Here is a 16,507-nt window from a genome sequence, read left to right as displayed (position 1 = left end):
AGACAGATAGAAATCTGCTCTAGTGCTTGTGCCTCAACTCCTCAACCTGGTAAATGGGCTGATGGGCCGGTACGAAGTCCCTCTACTCATTGCTGGCCTTCACTTTCAGCTCCTCTTCCTTATCTCCAACAGCCCCAGCATTCCACCAAGGTACCTCGAGCTACTGTACCTTTGGTCTGAGCTCCATCTGCATGAAATTCACTGTGATGTTTCCCTGGAAACCTGCTGTGTGCCACACGCAGTGCTAACCTCTCAGTGCCCCAACTTCCTCATCTATTAAATTGGGATAATCCTAGTATCTTCTTCATGAGTTGTCGTGAGGATTAACTGAGCTAATTGTGCAAATCCCATAGCTGGCAAAGGACCCATATCTAGCATATATAAAGAATACTCAAAACTCCACATTAAAAAACAAACAATCCAACCAGAAGATGGGTAAATGACATGTAGAGACAGTTTACTGAAAAGAATATACAGATGGCAAATAAGCAGTGAAAAAATGTTCAACAACACCAGCTATTAGGGAGATGGAAAGTCAGACCATGATAAGGTGTCACTACATACCTTTTAGAACAGATAAAATTAAAATAGTGGCAACACCAAATTCCAGCAAAGATGTAGAGACACTGAATCACTCACACATTGCTGGTGGGAATGTAAAATGGTACAGCCACCCTCGGAAAGAATTTGACTTCCTTCCTAAAACACTAAACATATACTAACCATGTAACTCAACAATGGCACCCCCAAGCATTTATCCCTGTGAGATGAAGACTTACATTTGAAATAAAAATCTATACACAACTATTTATAGCTGCTTTATACGTCAAAGCCAAAAACTGGAAACAACCCAGATACTTTTCCTGGTTAAACCATGGTCTGTCAGTCAGTCATGTATCAGTGGTATATCGGTGTATATCAGTGGTATATTGGTGGCATATCCACGGAACAGAACTCACCAGGAACAGAGGAATGAACTGTAGACAGACAACCTGAATGGATCTCAAAGGCATTATGCTGAGTGGGAAAAAAAAAAAAAAGCCAAGCTTAAAAGGTCACATACTTTGCCATTCTACTTAGATAACATTGTTGAAATGACAACATTTTGCAGATAGAAAACATACTAATAGTTGGTTGCCAGGGGCTGGGGGTGGCGGAAGGGAGAGGGGTGGGTATGACTCTGAAGGGGCTGCACAAGGGAGATCTTTGTGGACAGGGGAGAGTTCTGTATCTTGATTGTTGTGGTGATTGTGTAAGATTCTCACAATTTTACACAAGTGAGAAAAGGACACAGAACCATACTCACACAGTCAATTGCCTGGTTTTGAAACTGTACTATAATTACATAACGTGTAAACATTGGAGAAAACCAGGTGAAAGGGACCTCTCAGTTCTATCTTTACATGGGATCTCTCACAACCATCTTTGCAACTTCCTACAAATCTATCATTATTTCAAAATTTTAAAAAATATTTTAAATGAACTACTTGTAAAAAGCTTAGAGCAGTGCCTAAATGAGCACTTAGTCAATATCAGCTCTCATTACTATTATTTTATTTTCATTGTTACTTCATACAAGTCATCTTAGTTAATGCTAACAATAAACTTGTTATCACAAGTTTTTAAAAATCCCTATTTTACAGGTGGGAATAGTGAAACTCAGACATATTAGATAACTTGTCTAAGTTTGCATACCCAGAGAGACCTAGGAATTAAAAAGCCCAAGTTCATGGACTTCCCCCAAACATTCAACTATGAAGACCAGTAAGATAAAAATCTTTGCCCACATCAAGCTTTATAACATAGTGGGGGCAATGACAAAAATATAATTCAAATTAAAGTGGAAAGTCACATACTGTATAAGTTCTATGGGAGGACAGGAAATGGAGGAATAAAAAATTCTGAGGTGATCTAGGAAGGCTTCCTAGAAGAGGTGGCATTTGGAATTGTTTTGAGGATTGAGTAGGAGATTAGTAGGTGTGGAAAGAAGGCAGTGATGCAGGAAAGGGTATTCCAGGCAGAGAGAACCTGATCATTAAGCGGTGGGAGTGCTTAAACAACAGTGACAAGCCCAAGGTGGCTGAAGCAGCTGGTATGTTACCAGAGGAAGATGCAGATGAAGGACAAGCAGAGGATAGTCAATGAAGATAGGCGCTGAATGAGCAACAAATCAATATTGAATCAATCAAAGGGATGAATATGGGTGCCTCTATGTGGCCTGCTTCAAGCTAGATTCAATGATGATCCAAACATATGTGGATGCTGGCCATGCAGATGTTATTCTGGGAGGGAAGATCAATAAGTGTGAGGGGGTCAGGACTTAACTGTAGATTGGGCTTGTATCCTTAGCTTTTGCTCATTGTGGCCTCCATAGCCTGCCTGGGAAGCTGAATGGCCAATGTCTAAAGTGCATGTACAATTATGACAGCGTCCACAACAAGCAGCCAGCCATCTGTATACGCTGAAAAGCCAGGCAGAACTCTGCTGTGGGTCTTGGGGTCCCAGGAAGCAAAGAGATCTTCCATTTCAGGACCTCAAGATAAAGTTTCTCAAGGTCCTCCCAAGGCTCAGCCCTAGCAGATCCTGAAGGCAAACCCCTACTTTTTGTGGGTTATAGGGTCCCACAATGGTTGTTCTGGACCGTGGAATTTTATCTTTCAAGTCCTGATCCCTATCACACTTACACTAATTGATCTTTCCCCCTAGACAATAACATCCGCATGGTCAGGATCTACATCTGTTTGGGACATCATTGAATCCAGTTTGAAGCAGTTCACATAGAGGTGCCCATATTCAGATCCCTTTGATAGATCCAATATTGATTTGTTGGTCATCTGCTGTTCTCAGATTAGAGGTGAGGAAATAAGACAGTTCCTAAGTAGAGAAGAGACAACCATGGCACACTGCACACAGGGCAATGACGGCGCCTGACCATCTAGACAAAAAAGAATGAGAAACTATCCTGGACCGTGACAAATGAAGGCAGTCACATATGCATAGCTTATCCTAAGAACTGTGAAGGTGATGCCCCATTCTCAAAGAGAATAGGCACTGTTGATCATGCGATCCAGAGATTGTTAATGGGGCTACATTGAGAAACAAGCTATGTTTCCATTCACAGCAAACACATCACAGTGGTGACAATGAGACCTGTAACATTTCTGCTAAGGTCACGAGTGAAAATGGGATGCAACACAACCTCAACATTAGAAAAATGTTAAAGAATAATGCATTTTTGCTCATTAGCCAAAATAGCAATATGCTTTCTACAATTCAACTGCTAGGGCCCTAAAGTGAATTATTTGAAGAATTAGACCCTAAAGATTCTGGATAGGAAGTTTTTAAAGTATTTCATCAGTATGTCTGTATTGAAGTGGAGACAAAAGAAGCCCAACTAAGATGGACAGAAGGACTGTGGATTCAGCAAGAATCTCTAGAAAGGCCTATCTTGAAGATAAATCTTGACTCAAGATTTGGAGGAACTAAGATGACCCTGATGGGCAGTAGAACGAATCACAACATGTAAAATTCCTTAAATAAAAATGTATTGACTTAAAGAAAAAACCATAATGGTGGTATTTGGTTGTTTGTGAGCTTTTGCAGTCAGGATTGTTGCTCAAATACCTTCCTCACTTCTCCATATCTGCCTTGGTTTGCCTTTATCACACTGTCCCCCAGGGCCTGGCTCAGTTGATGCTTTTGGAAAATGGATTTTGAGCTGTAAAAGACAGCTTTTCCAGATATAAACTCAAGCTTCTGAAGCAAGAATTGGATTAAAAGGAGCAACCGAAAAGGACCTCAGAGATCCTCTGGGACAATTGCTTTTAATCTGGGTTTCCTGGAGCTTAAAGGTTCTGCAGAGGTGCCTGGGGTGCGGGGAGCTGGGAGGCAGTCCTGGGTAAGGGGGATGCTAAAGTGGCAAGACTCAGGGTCTCCACCTTCCAGCCAGAAGAGCTCAATGTGACCTTTTTCACCCACTGAAGTTCCAAATCTGTTAGGAGAAAGATTCCAAGGTTTAAGGTTTTAAACCCACTAAGCTAGTCCAACACCATCATCATATCATAATTTTAAAAATAGCTGATTTTGAGTGTTTAGTGTGTGCCAGGAACCGTTATAAATGCTTTACATGCATTACCTCATCTAATCCTCGCAGCAGCTCTAAAAGCTAGGTACTATTATTATCTCAGTTTTACAGAGGAGAAAACGTCGGCACAGTGGTTAAGTAATTTGACCAATGCTCGCAGATCACAAGCGAGGAAGCCTAGCCTGGGACCCACACAGCTGGTTCCTGAGCCTACACAATTCACCACTACACAAGACTGAGGAAGTTGAGGCACAGAGAGAGGCAGGAACTTGCCCCAGGCCCCACGGTGAGCTCAGGGCTGAGCCTAGGCTGGAATCCCGCCTCCTGAGCCCTCTTGCATGCTTCTTCCTCCTGACATTCCCCTTCCCTCTCTCCTTCTCTACCCTACAGTGTGCCTTCTGGAACCAACTTACAGGTGGCTTTAAATAGACCATCCCTTGGTTACCAAGCATCTGTGCTCCCACGCTGGGAGCAGCTGAAGGAGATGGAGCTGTGATGGCTGATCGGCTTCTAGGCCCCCATTCTGAAAGGGGCTGTGGCTCTCTCTTGGCTGGAGCCTCACTTCCCACCTGCTGCTCTAGATACATAGAGGCCCTTCACCATTTGCATGCTGTCTATCCAGGCTCACCTACACATGCTCTTGCTATTGTGGATACAGATATGCCCTGTTCCTTTGACCATGCCATTCCCACTGCTGGAAATCCCTTTCCCGCTTTGTCAGCCTGGTGTACTCCTCCTCAAATATCCTTTTTCCAGGGCCCTGACCTTCCTGACCTCCCTTCCAAGGCAGAATCAACCACACCTTCCCCAGCACTCTCCACATCACAGCACAGATCACTGAATTGTAACCACTGATTGAATTTATTTCCTTGATTAAAAATCATGCAGGTGGTCCCATTTTTCCTTTGGTAAAGTCAGGATAGCTCCTACAATCTGCCTCTGGTTAAGCTGGGAGGTTTTTTTGTTTGTTTGTTCGTTTGGTTGGTTGGTTGGTTTTTTGTTTGTTTTTTTTGTCTTCCTGAAATTCTGTCATTAAATTGATAAAATGTTTTGTAACCATATCATCTTAGGATCCAAGAAATACAGGACTTCTCTGTCTCCCTCTAGACTGTGAGCTCACCTGGGTTGAGGGCCGTGATTCAATGTCTCTGGACCCCCAGGAACCAGCACAGAGGAGGCACAGAGGAAGGACCAGGTATGGTGAGTCGTGGTGCTCAGGGGCTGGACGGTGCCCTCTGTGCCCAGATCTCCATGGGAGGCATCCCAGAGGCCTAGGAGAACCCCAGCCATCTACCTATTGCCCATTGAGTTCATGAAACTACCTTATGATATGCAGAAGGAAACATGGGCAAGGACAGCAGGCTTCTTTTTCCCCCTCTAACCTGGCACAAATGAGGTTGACCAAGCCCAGCAAGATTCCAAACCACATCACACCCCATGCTCTGACTCCTTTCTTTTTTCTTAGAGATAGCTACCATCGTTGGCTTGTTCCTAGCAGTTAGCTCTATTAAATTCTTTATTTCTAAGAGAATTTTCCAACAGACCTTCCACCATTTTCTATCCTTTTTCATTCTGCCTCCAATGACCTTCTAGGCCCTCCAACCTATGTCTCCAATGGTAGTTGTGTACCACTTCTTCTCTTTGAACCTCAGCCCTATACATATGAGGATCTTAGACTTGATAGGGTCTAGCAGGTTACACAGGACTTTGTTTATCATTTTCCTTTTCTCTGCCTATGGCAGACATTACTAATCAATCACAGCATGCTTGCCTTCAGAATTCATCTTCAGGAAGCCACTGCCAAGTGGGTTGGCTCACAAGCTGGGTCATTTTTGCAGCTGCGGGCCTAGATGCCCTCTAAGGGAAACTCTAATCAGAGATCCTTGGGTAAAATATCCATACACCAGATTGTTTTGGATACTCCCAAATTCATATAATTTTAAATTTCTCTTTAATAAAATCAATTTGTAAAATGGATGAGTAACTAATTCAGGATTTTGTGGGAGCAGGAGGAGGAACATTTGACTAACCAGTGGACTCTGGGGTCAACAGACGTACCTTTGAAGTGGCCCGAAATAGTTGACCAGGAATTTGGCTTTTCTGTCAGGTGACCCAAGTCAGGGAAGAAAGGAATAGAACTAGTAGGATAATCATTCATTCATTTCTTTCACAAACATTTACTGAGCACCTATTACATGCTAGACACTGATCTAAGGGCAAGAGATTTGCAGACAAAGACAGTGACAGCCCTCATGGTTGACCAGGTACTAGACCCAATGGCACTCTATTTGCATATCACATTTAATTTTTTATGGCCTCAAGGCTGGATTCCTGAATCATTGGGTGGAGAAGAGCTATCCACTGACTAGAAATATTAGCCTTGGACTAAAATGTGGATGAGAACTAAATTTCTATTGTGTTTGTGCCTTTATACATTGTGGTACCTTCTTGTTATAGAAGCTTGTGTTATCCTAATTAACATATTTTCTGTGTGCAGTCAGTCTCATTGTGACTTTGGTCTGGAAATGTCTTTGTAGCTCCATTGCTTACTTTCAGAAGAGCCCTTGGGATTGGGTACCCAAAGAAAATATTCATCAGCCATGAATTAACCCTTGAAGTCAGATGCTTTCAACCCAGACCATAAGAGTTTTCTATGAGGACCAAAAAGCCCTGATAAAATGAACTTTCAATCTTTTAGAGAAAAATGTGGAGCTGGGAGCCAAGGTGGCTGAATAGGAACAGCTCCAGTCTACAGCTCCTTGCATGAGCGACACAGAAGATGGGTGATTTCTGCGTTTCCAACTGAAGTACTGGGTTCATCTCACTGAGGAGTGTTGGACACTGGGTACAGGACAGTGGGTGCAGCTCACCGAGCGTGAGCCAAAGCAGGGCAAGGCATCGCCTCACCCGGGATGTGCAAGGAGTCAGGGAATTCCCTTTCCTAGTCAAAGAAAGGGGTGACAGACAGCACCTGGAAAATTGGGTCACTCCCACCCTAATACTGTGCTTTTCCAATGGTCTTAGCAAACGGCACACCAAGAGATTATATCCTGCACCTGGCTTGGAGGGTCCTATGACCACAGAGCCTTGCTCATTGCTCGCACAGCAATCTGAGATCAAACTGCAAGGCAGCAGCGAGGCTGGGGGAGGGATGCCCACCATTGCTGAGGCTTGAGTAGGTAAACAAAGCGGCCGCGAAGCTCGAACTGGGTGAAGCCCACCTCAGCTCAAGGAGGCCTGACTGCCTCTGTAGACTCCACCTCTAGGGGCAGGGCATAGCCAAACAAAAGGCAGCAGAAACCTCTGCAGACTTAAATGTCCCTGACTGACGGCTTTGAAGAGAGTAGTGGTTCCCACAGCACGCAGCTGGAGATCTGAGAACGGACAGACTGCCTCCTCAAGTGGGTCCCTGACCCCCGAGTAGCCTAACTGGGAGGCACCCCCCAGGAGGGGCAGACTGACCCTTACACGGCTGGGTACTCCTCTGAGACAAAACTTCCAGAGGAACGATCAGGCAGCAACATTTGCTGTTCACCAATATCCGCTGTTCTGCAGCCTCCGCTGCTGATACCCAGGCAAACAGGGTCTGGAGTGGACCTCCAGCAAACTCCAACAGACCTGCAGCTGAGGGTCCTGACTGTTAGAAGGAAGACTAACAAACAGAAAGGACATCCACAACAAAACCACATATGTACGTCACCATCATCAAAGACCAAAGGTAGATAAAACCACAAAGATGGGGGAAAAACAGAGCAGAAAAAATGCTCCTACAAAGGAGCGCAGCTCCTCACCAGCAACGGAACAAAGCTGGACAGAGAATGACTTTGATGAGTTGAGAAAAGAAGGCTTCAGACGATCAAACTACTCTGAGCTAAAGGAGGAAGTTCGAACCCATGGCAAAGAAGTTAAAAACCTTGAAAAAAAATTAGACAAATGGCTAACTAGAATAACCAATGCAGAAAAGTCCTTAAAGGACCTCATGGAGCTGAAAACCATGGCACGAGAACTATGTGACGAATGCACAAGCCGCAGTAGCTGATTCAATCAACTGGAAGAAAGGGTATCAGTGATGGAAGATAAATGAATGAAATGAAGTGAGAAGAGAAGTTTAGAGAAAAAAGAATAAGAAGAAATGAATAAAGCCTCCAACAAATATGGGACTATGTGAAAACACCAAATCTACGTCTGATTGGTGTACCTGAAAGTGACGGAGAGAATGGAACAAAGTTGGAAAACACTCTGCAGGATATTATCCAGGAGAACTTCCCCAATCTAGCAAGGCAGGCCAATATTCAAATTCAGGAAATACAGAGAATGCCACAAAGATACTCCTCGAGAAGAACAACTCCAAGACACGTAATTGTCAGGTTCACCAAAGTTGAAATGAAGGAAAAAATGTTAAGGGCAGCCAGAGAGAAAGGTCGGGTTACCCTCAAAGGGAAGCCCGTCAGACTAACAGCTGATCTCTCAGCAGAAACTCTACAAGCAAGAAGAAAGTGGGGGCCAATTATTCAACATTCTTAAAGAAAAGAATTTTCAACCCAGAATTTCATATCCAACCAAACTAAGCTTCATAAGTGAAGGAGAAATAAAATCCTTTACAGACAAGCAAATGCTGAGAGATTTTGTCACCACCAGGCCTGCCCTAAAAGAGCTCCTGAAGGAAGCACTAAACACAGAAAGGAAAAACCGGTACCAGCCACTGCAAAAACACACCAAATTGTAAAGACCATCGAGGCTAGGAAGAAACCGCATCAACTAAGGAGCAAAATAACCAGCTAATATCATAATGACAGGATCAAATTCATACACAACAATATTAACCTTGAATGTAAATGGGCTAAATGCTCCAATTAAAAGACACAGACTGGCAAATTGGATAAAGAGTCAAGACCCATCAGTGTGCTGTATTCAGGAAACCCATCTCATGTGTCGAGACACACATAGGCTCAAAATAAAGGGATGGAGGAAGATCTACCAAGCAAATGGAAAACAAAAAAAGGCAGGGGTTGCAATCCTAGTCTCTGATAAAACAGACTTTAAACCAACAAAGATCAAAAGAGACAAAGAAGGCCATTACATAATGGTAAAGGGATCAATTCAACAAGAAGAGCTAACTATCCTAAATATATATGCACCCAATATAGGAGCACCCAGATTCATGAAGCAAGTCCTTAGAGACCTACAAAGAGACTTAGACTCCCACACAATAATAATGGGAGACTTTAACACCCCACTGTCGACATTAGACAGATCAATGAGACAGAAAGTTAAAAAGGATATCCAGGAATTGAACTCAGCTCTGCACCAAGCGGACCTAATAGACATCTACAGAACTCTCCACCCCAAATCAACAGAATATACATTCTTTTCAGCACCACACCACACCTATTCCAAAATTGACCACGTAGTTGGAAGTAAAGCACTCCTCAGCAAATGTAAAAGAACAGAAATTATAACAAACTGTCTCTCAGACCACAGTGCAATCAAACTAGAACTCAAAATTAAGAAAATCACTCAAACTAGCTCAACTACATGGAAACTGAACAACCTGCTCCTGAACGACTACTGGGTACATAACGAAATGAAGGCAGAAATAAAGATGTTCTTTGAAACCAATGAGAACAAAGACACAACATACCAGAATCTCTGGGACACATTCAAAGCAGCATGTAGAGGGAAATTTATAGCACTAAATGCCCACAAGAGAAAGCAGGAAAGATCTAAAATTGACAACCTAACATCACAATGAAAAGAACTAGAGAAGCAAGAGCAAACACATTCAAAAGCTAGCAGAAGGCGAGAAATAACTAAGATCAAAGCAGAACTGAAGGAAATGGAGACACAAAAGACCCTTCAAAAAATCAATGAATCCAGGAGCTGGTTTTTTGCAAAGATCAACAAAATCGACAGACCGCTAGCAAGACTAATAAAGAAGAAAAGAGAGAAGAATCGAATAGACCCAATAATAAATGATAAAGGGAATATCACCACCGATCCCACAGAAATACAAAATACCATCAGAGAATATTATGAACACCTCTATGCAAATAAACTAGAAAATCTGGAAGAAATGGATAAATTCCTCGATACATACACTCTCCCAAGGCTAAACCAGGAAGAAGTTGAATCTCTGAATAGACCAATAACAGGCTCTGAAATTGAGGCAATAATTACTAGCTTATCAACCAAAAAAAGTCCAGGACCAGACGGATTCACAGCTGAATTCTACCAGAGGTACAAGGAGGAGCTGGTACCATTTCTTTTGAAACTATTCCAATCAATAGAAAAAGAGGGAATCCTCCCTAACTCATTTTATGAGGCCAGCATCATCCTGATACCAAAGCCAGGCAGAGACACAACAAAAAAAGAGAATTTTAGACCAATATCCCTGATGAACATTGATGCAAAAATCCTCAGTAAAATACTGGCAAACCGAATCCAGCAGCACATCGAAAAGCTTATCCACCACGATCAAGTGGGCTTCATCCCTGGGATGCAAGGCTGGTTCAACATATGCACATCAATAAACGTAATCCAGCATATAAACAGAACCAACAACAAAAACCACATGATTATCTCAATAGATGCAGAAAAGGCCTTCAAAAAAATTCAACAACCCTTCATGCTAAAAACTCTCAATAAATTAGGTATTGATGGGACATATCTCAAAATAATAAGAGCTATCTATGACAAACCCACAGCCAATATCACACTGAATGGGCAAAAACTGGAAGCATTCCCTTGGAAAACTGGCACAAGACAGGGATGCCCTCTCTCACCACTCCTATTCAACATAGTGTTGGAAGTTCTGGCCAGGGCAATCAGGCAGGAGAAGGAAATAAAGGGTATTCAGTTAGGAAAAGAGGAAGTCATATTGTCCCTGTTTGCAGATGACATGATTGTATATCTAGAAAACCCCATCGTCTCAGCCCAAAATCTCCTTAAGCTGACATGCAACTTCAGCAAAGTCTCAGGATACAAAATCAATGTGCAAAAATCACAAGCATTCTTATACACCAATAACAGACAAACAGAGAGCCAAATCATGAGTGAACTCCTATTCACAATTGCTTCAAAGAGAACAAAATACCTAGGAATCTAACTTACAAGGGATGTGAAGGACCTCTTCAAGGAGAACTACAAACCACTGCTCAATGAAATAAAAGAGGATACAAACAAATGGAAGAACATTTCATGCTCATGGTTACGAAGAATCAATATCGTGAAAATGGCCATACTGCCTAAGGTAATTTATAGATTCAATGCCATCTCCATCAAGCTACCAATGACTTTCTTCACAGAATTGGAAAAAACTACTTTAAAGTTCATATGGAACCAAAAAAGAGCCCGCATTGGCAAGTCAATCCTAAGCCAAAAGAACAAAGCTGGAGACATCACGCTATCTGACTTCAAACTATACTACAACAAGGCTACAGTAACCAAAACAGCATGGTACTGGTACCAAAACAGAGATATAGACCAATGGAACAGAACAGAGCCCTCAAAAATAATGCCGCATATCTACAACTATCTGATCTTTGACAAACCTGAAAAAAACGAGAAATGGTAAAAGGATTCCCTATTTAATAAATGGTGCTAGGAAAACTGGCTAGCCATATGCAGAAAGCTGAAACTGGATCCCTTCCTTACACCTTATACAAAAATTAATTCAAGATGGATTAAAGACTTAAATATTAGACCTAAAACCATAAAAACCCTAGAAGAAAACCTAGGCAATACCATTCAGGACATAGGCATGGGCAAGCACTTCATGTCTAAAATACCAAAAGCAACGGCAACAAAAGCCAAAATTGACAAATGGGATCTAATTAAACTAAAGAGCTTCTGCACAGCAAAAGAAACTACCATCAGAGTGAACAGGCAACCTAAAGAATGGGAGAAAATTTTTGCGATCTACTCATCTGACCAAGGGCTAATATCCAGAATCTACAATGAACTCCAACAAATTTACAAGAAAAAAACAAACAACCCCATCAAAAAGTGGGTGAAGGATATGAACAGACACTTCTCAAAAGAAGACATTTATGCAGCCAAAAAAACACATGAAAAAATGCTCATCATAACTGGCCATCAGAGAAATGCAAATCAAAACCACAATGAGACACCATCTCATACCAGTTAGAATGGCGATCATTAAAAAGTCAGGAAACAACAGGAGCTGGAGAGGATGTGGAGAAATAGGAACACTTTTACACTGTTGGTGGGACTGTAAACTAGTTCAACCATTGTGGAAGTCAGTGTGGCAATTCCTCATGGATCTAGAACTAGAAATACCATTTGACCCAGCCATCCCATTACTGGGTATATACCCAAAGGATTATAAATCATGCTGCTATGAAGACACATGCACACCATGTTTATTGCAGCACTATTCACAATAGCAAAGACTTGGAAGCAACCCAAATGTCCAACAATGATAGACTGGATTAAGAAAATGTGGCACATATACACCATGGAATGCTATGCAGCCATAAAAAAGGATGAGTTCATGTCCTTTGTAGGCACATGGATGAAGCTGGAAACCATCATTCTCAGCAAACTATCGCAAGGACAAAAAACCAAACACCGCATGTTCTCACTCATAGGTGGGAATTGAACAATGAGACACATGGACACAGGAAGGGGAACATCACACACTGGGGCCTGTTGTGGGGTGGGGGAGAGGGGAGGGATAGCATTAGATGTACCTAATGTTAAATGACGAGTTAACGGGTGCAGCACACCAACATGGCACATGTATACATATGTAACGAACCTGCACGTTGTGCTCATGGACCCTAAAACTTAAAGTATAATAATAAAAAAAACTTTAAATTTAAACTTTCAAAAGAAATTAAAGGAGATTGAGAGAAATTTGTTAAGCAAGATACAAAGAGTGCTAATCATTAAAGAGGAGATTGATAAGTCAACGCCATTAAAACCAAGAACTTATGCTAAGAATACTTTAAAGAAAGTAAAAAAGCCAAGTCACATGCAGGAAGAAGATACTTGCAATTATATAACAACCTACAGATTAGTATACAAAATATAAGGAACTCCTACAAATCGACAAGATAAAGCAAACAATTCAATAGGAAACTGGGTAAAAGACATGAACAGACATCTCACAGAAAAGGAGACACATGTGGCCAATTAATATAAGAAGAGATTATCCACCTTGTTAGTAATCAGAGAAATACATATCCAGCCAAAATGCTATTTTGTATTCATCAGCTTAGGAAAAATAAGAACCAAATGTAGGATAGGATGAGTATCCTATAAGTAGGCTTACACATTCTGGTGGGAGGATAAATTATTACAGTCACTTTGAAAAATAATTTTGCATTGCTGGTAAAGTTGAACATTCACATACCTTCTACTCAGCAGTTTTACTCCTAAGTGTATTCCCAAGAGAAAATCTTGTTCACATGCCCATGAAGACAATGTTCAAGAAGGTCTATGCAGTACTCCCCATAATAGCAAAAAAGTGGAAACAACTGAAATGCTGACTGACAAGAAAATAAATCAAATTGCCTAAGATAGTGCCTGGTACACAATAAACACTCAATAAATGGTAGCTGCTATGGTTTGAATATTCATTCCCTGCAAAACTCATGTTGAAATTTAACCCCCAATGTGGCAGTATTGAGAGATTCATGGATTAATGGGTTATCATGGGAGTGGGACTGGTGCTTTGCAAGAAGAGGAAGAGAGACCTGAGCAAGCACACTCAGCCCCTCACCATGTAATGCCTTGAGCTACCTTTGGACTTTTCATAGAGTCCAAATGGGGCCCCTTGATCTTGGACTTCTCAGCCTCCATAACTGTAAAAAATAAATGTCTTCTTCATAAATTAAAAAAAAAAAAGAAAGAAAAATGTGATACTTCCCAGAGAAATTCCCAAGCACCATGTTCTTTTCCTGGGAAATCAATCTGGCTACAGGTCAATCTTTTAGGCAGCCAGAAGCCCCTCATCTGGGTTTTGGTGACAACTGGCTGTGGCTCTCCGAGGGTACAGGCACAGTAACAGCCGCCTGGCAAAGAGAAATTAGCAAGTCCTGGAAGCCCCACCCCCCGGTTGGGTCAACAGCACCAGTCAGATTGCCACAGAAATAAATATATCCCATTCATAGAGCTTTCCGTTTAACAGCTTTCAAAGTCATAAAGTCTGCATAAGGCCAAAAGATACAATTGTCCAATTAGAGGTTTTATCTAGGAAAACACATATTTTCAAAGACTGTTTGGTCCCCATGCCAGGATCATAGCTGGGCTGGTTTAACATGCTGGGCCTCTGGGTTTTATAGTACTTTCCACTTAAGTGAGACAGGACAGAGGCCTTCTCAGAGCCTCTTGTCTCCAAGGTGGTGTCCAAGAGGGGCCTAGAGATGCTCAAAGCCAATCATTCCCATGAGAATTCCAGAAAAGCTAGAATCTACCTAGACCAGGTCATGTAGGAGGGGAATAACAACTAACATTTGTTGGGTGCTTACTATGTACACTTACTGAATTCCAGGTTCTGCTCTAAATACCTAACACATATCATTGCATTTACTCTTTCTTATTGCCTTACAACGAAGTGTCTATTTCCTTCCTATCTTCCAGAGGAGAAAAGCAAGGCTTGGAAAGGTAAATCAACATATTCAAGATGATCTGGTTCAGTGAGTAGTAGGGTCAAGATTTGAACTTAGGTCTAGTGATTCTAAAACACTTCATCCTCTATAATCAGTTGCCACCCATGACTGTCAGGGCCCTTTCTCCGTCTCTGTCCAGCTACTTGAGCTGTGTTATGAAGGACAGATAGACGAAGACCAAGGAAGGGTTTGTCACTAGCAGTGGGAACCAATGAAGGGAACCAGGCCTGGGAGAGAATCCCTAATATTTGCCAGGAACCATGTTAAGCATTTACTTAAATTATCATGCTGAATTCTCATAATAGTCCTGCAAAATAAGTCTTATTATATCCATTTGACAATTGAGACAGCTGAGGCTTAGAGAGGTTAAAAACTTTCCCAAGGCCACACAGCTCAGAAGTGGTGGAGAGTCTGCCTGAATAGACTCCTTGCTCAGAAACATTAAGTCAGGCACTGAGCTTACCCACCTACGTACACATCATATGGCTTTTATTCTTGGGAGAGATTTCTTTCTTTGTCAAATTCTGGCTCTACTTGTACACATTGCACTGATCACTTCCCTGATAGTCCTGGATGTTGAAACTTACACACACACACATTTACATCTAGGCCACTTACTAGCTGAGTAATCTTGGGTGTGTGAACATGTCCCTAAACCTCTCAGAGGGGTTTCTGCTCTCCTGGGACTCACCACTTAGACCAAAGGTAGCAAACCTTTCCTGTCGAGAGCCAGAGGGTAGATATTTTAGGCTTTAGGGTCATCCACTCTGCATGACAACTGCTCAACCCTGCCCTGTAGTGTAAAAAACAACCATAGATAATGTATAATCAATGCTATGGCGAGATTTGGCACACAAGCCTAAATATGCAGACCCCTGACCTAGATGGTCAACATAATGCACAAATAAGTGTAAATTCCCATTTTGTAAGTACTACAAATGGGAGGTATTAGTGTACTCAGAGTGTATACTAGGAGGAACTGACCTCCAGGGGATGGTGGCTGGACAATGTCACAATGTCACCACAGAGCAGGGCCAGAACTGGAGTCCAGGCATCCCATTCTCCCACTGGGACTCACCCCCTGCATGTGTGGCCTCCTTGGTCACCAGTGAATCTCCCAAGTCGATGTCCCTTCTAGAGGCTCAATGACATCAGGCTGCACTCAGAGAGCAGCCCAGGACATCTGCAACTGCCTGGCTTAACCTCTGACTGTGGCCAAGAGCCTTCTACTAGCAAATCACTGGCTCATTTCTCTCCAGCAGGGCCTGGCTCACAGCACCTTCTGGAAAGCCATTACAGCAGCTACAGCAGCACGCGCAGCGTTAATTTATGAAAATCTCAGCTTGTAAAAGCCCAGCTCGCAGGCAGAGCCGGAGGAGGCAGAGGCACTCTGCACTGGAGATGCGTGAACTGCTATTTGCTTCTCTTACAGCCACAAAAGGAAATGCTGGCGAGGGCTTCAGAGAAGGGGTGGTGGGGAGGGGACGCTGCTGGATTTAATAGGAGGAATACGAGTCATTTGTCTTATTGTAAAATAGATGTGTGTTTGGAAGCAGAAAATGCTCTGGATCCTTTCTTTCCTCCCCTTGCAGGCATGAAAAGCCTTGAGCAAAACAAAATGCTGCTGATTTTGAGTCTATTTTGGGCGCCTGTCGCTGATTGTCTGCTTCCGAGGCCTGTGCACATGCTGCCTTCTCAAAGAATGGTTTTAACGAATTGAAATGGAATGAATGAGCATCTTGCTCCTGCTGCTGCTGCCACCATTGGAACAGAAAGCAGCCCCCAATGG

General features: G+C 42.4%; 1 protein-coding gene, 1 long non-coding RNA gene and 1 other non-coding gene across 4 annotated transcripts in view; 2 read left to right on the top strand and 1 right to left on the bottom strand.

Moving 5' to 3' along the window:
• NAV2 (neuron navigator 2) overlaps nt 1-16,507 on the bottom strand; it is a 773,425-nt gene that overhangs the window by 524,710 nt on the left and 232,208 nt on the right. The gene's annotated exons all lie outside the window — the stretch shown is intronic.
• Nucleotides 3,026-3,161, top strand: LOC112204897 (small nucleolar RNA SNORA1). The gene has a single exon (XR_002938643.1). It is a non-coding gene; the product is annotated as a small nucleolar RNA SNORA1 (small nucleolar RNA).
• Nucleotides 4,193-16,180, top strand: LOC107967035 (uncharacterized). The gene is made up of 3 exons (XR_001707200.3): nt 4,193-4,370; nt 5,192-5,279; nt 15,978-16,180. It is a non-coding gene; the product is annotated as an uncharacterized LOC107967035 (long non-coding RNA).

The sequence above is a fragment of the Pan troglodytes genome, chromosome 9, assembly GCF_028858775.2.
Source record: "Pan troglodytes isolate AG18354 chromosome 9, NHGRI_mPanTro3-v2.0_pri, whole genome shotgun sequence".
NCBI classification, from domain to species: domain Eukaryota; kingdom Metazoa; phylum Chordata; class Mammalia; order Primates; family Hominidae; genus Pan; species Pan troglodytes.
Note: the sequence above shows the minus strand (reverse complement) of the source record. Positions and strands in the feature narration are given on the sequence as shown.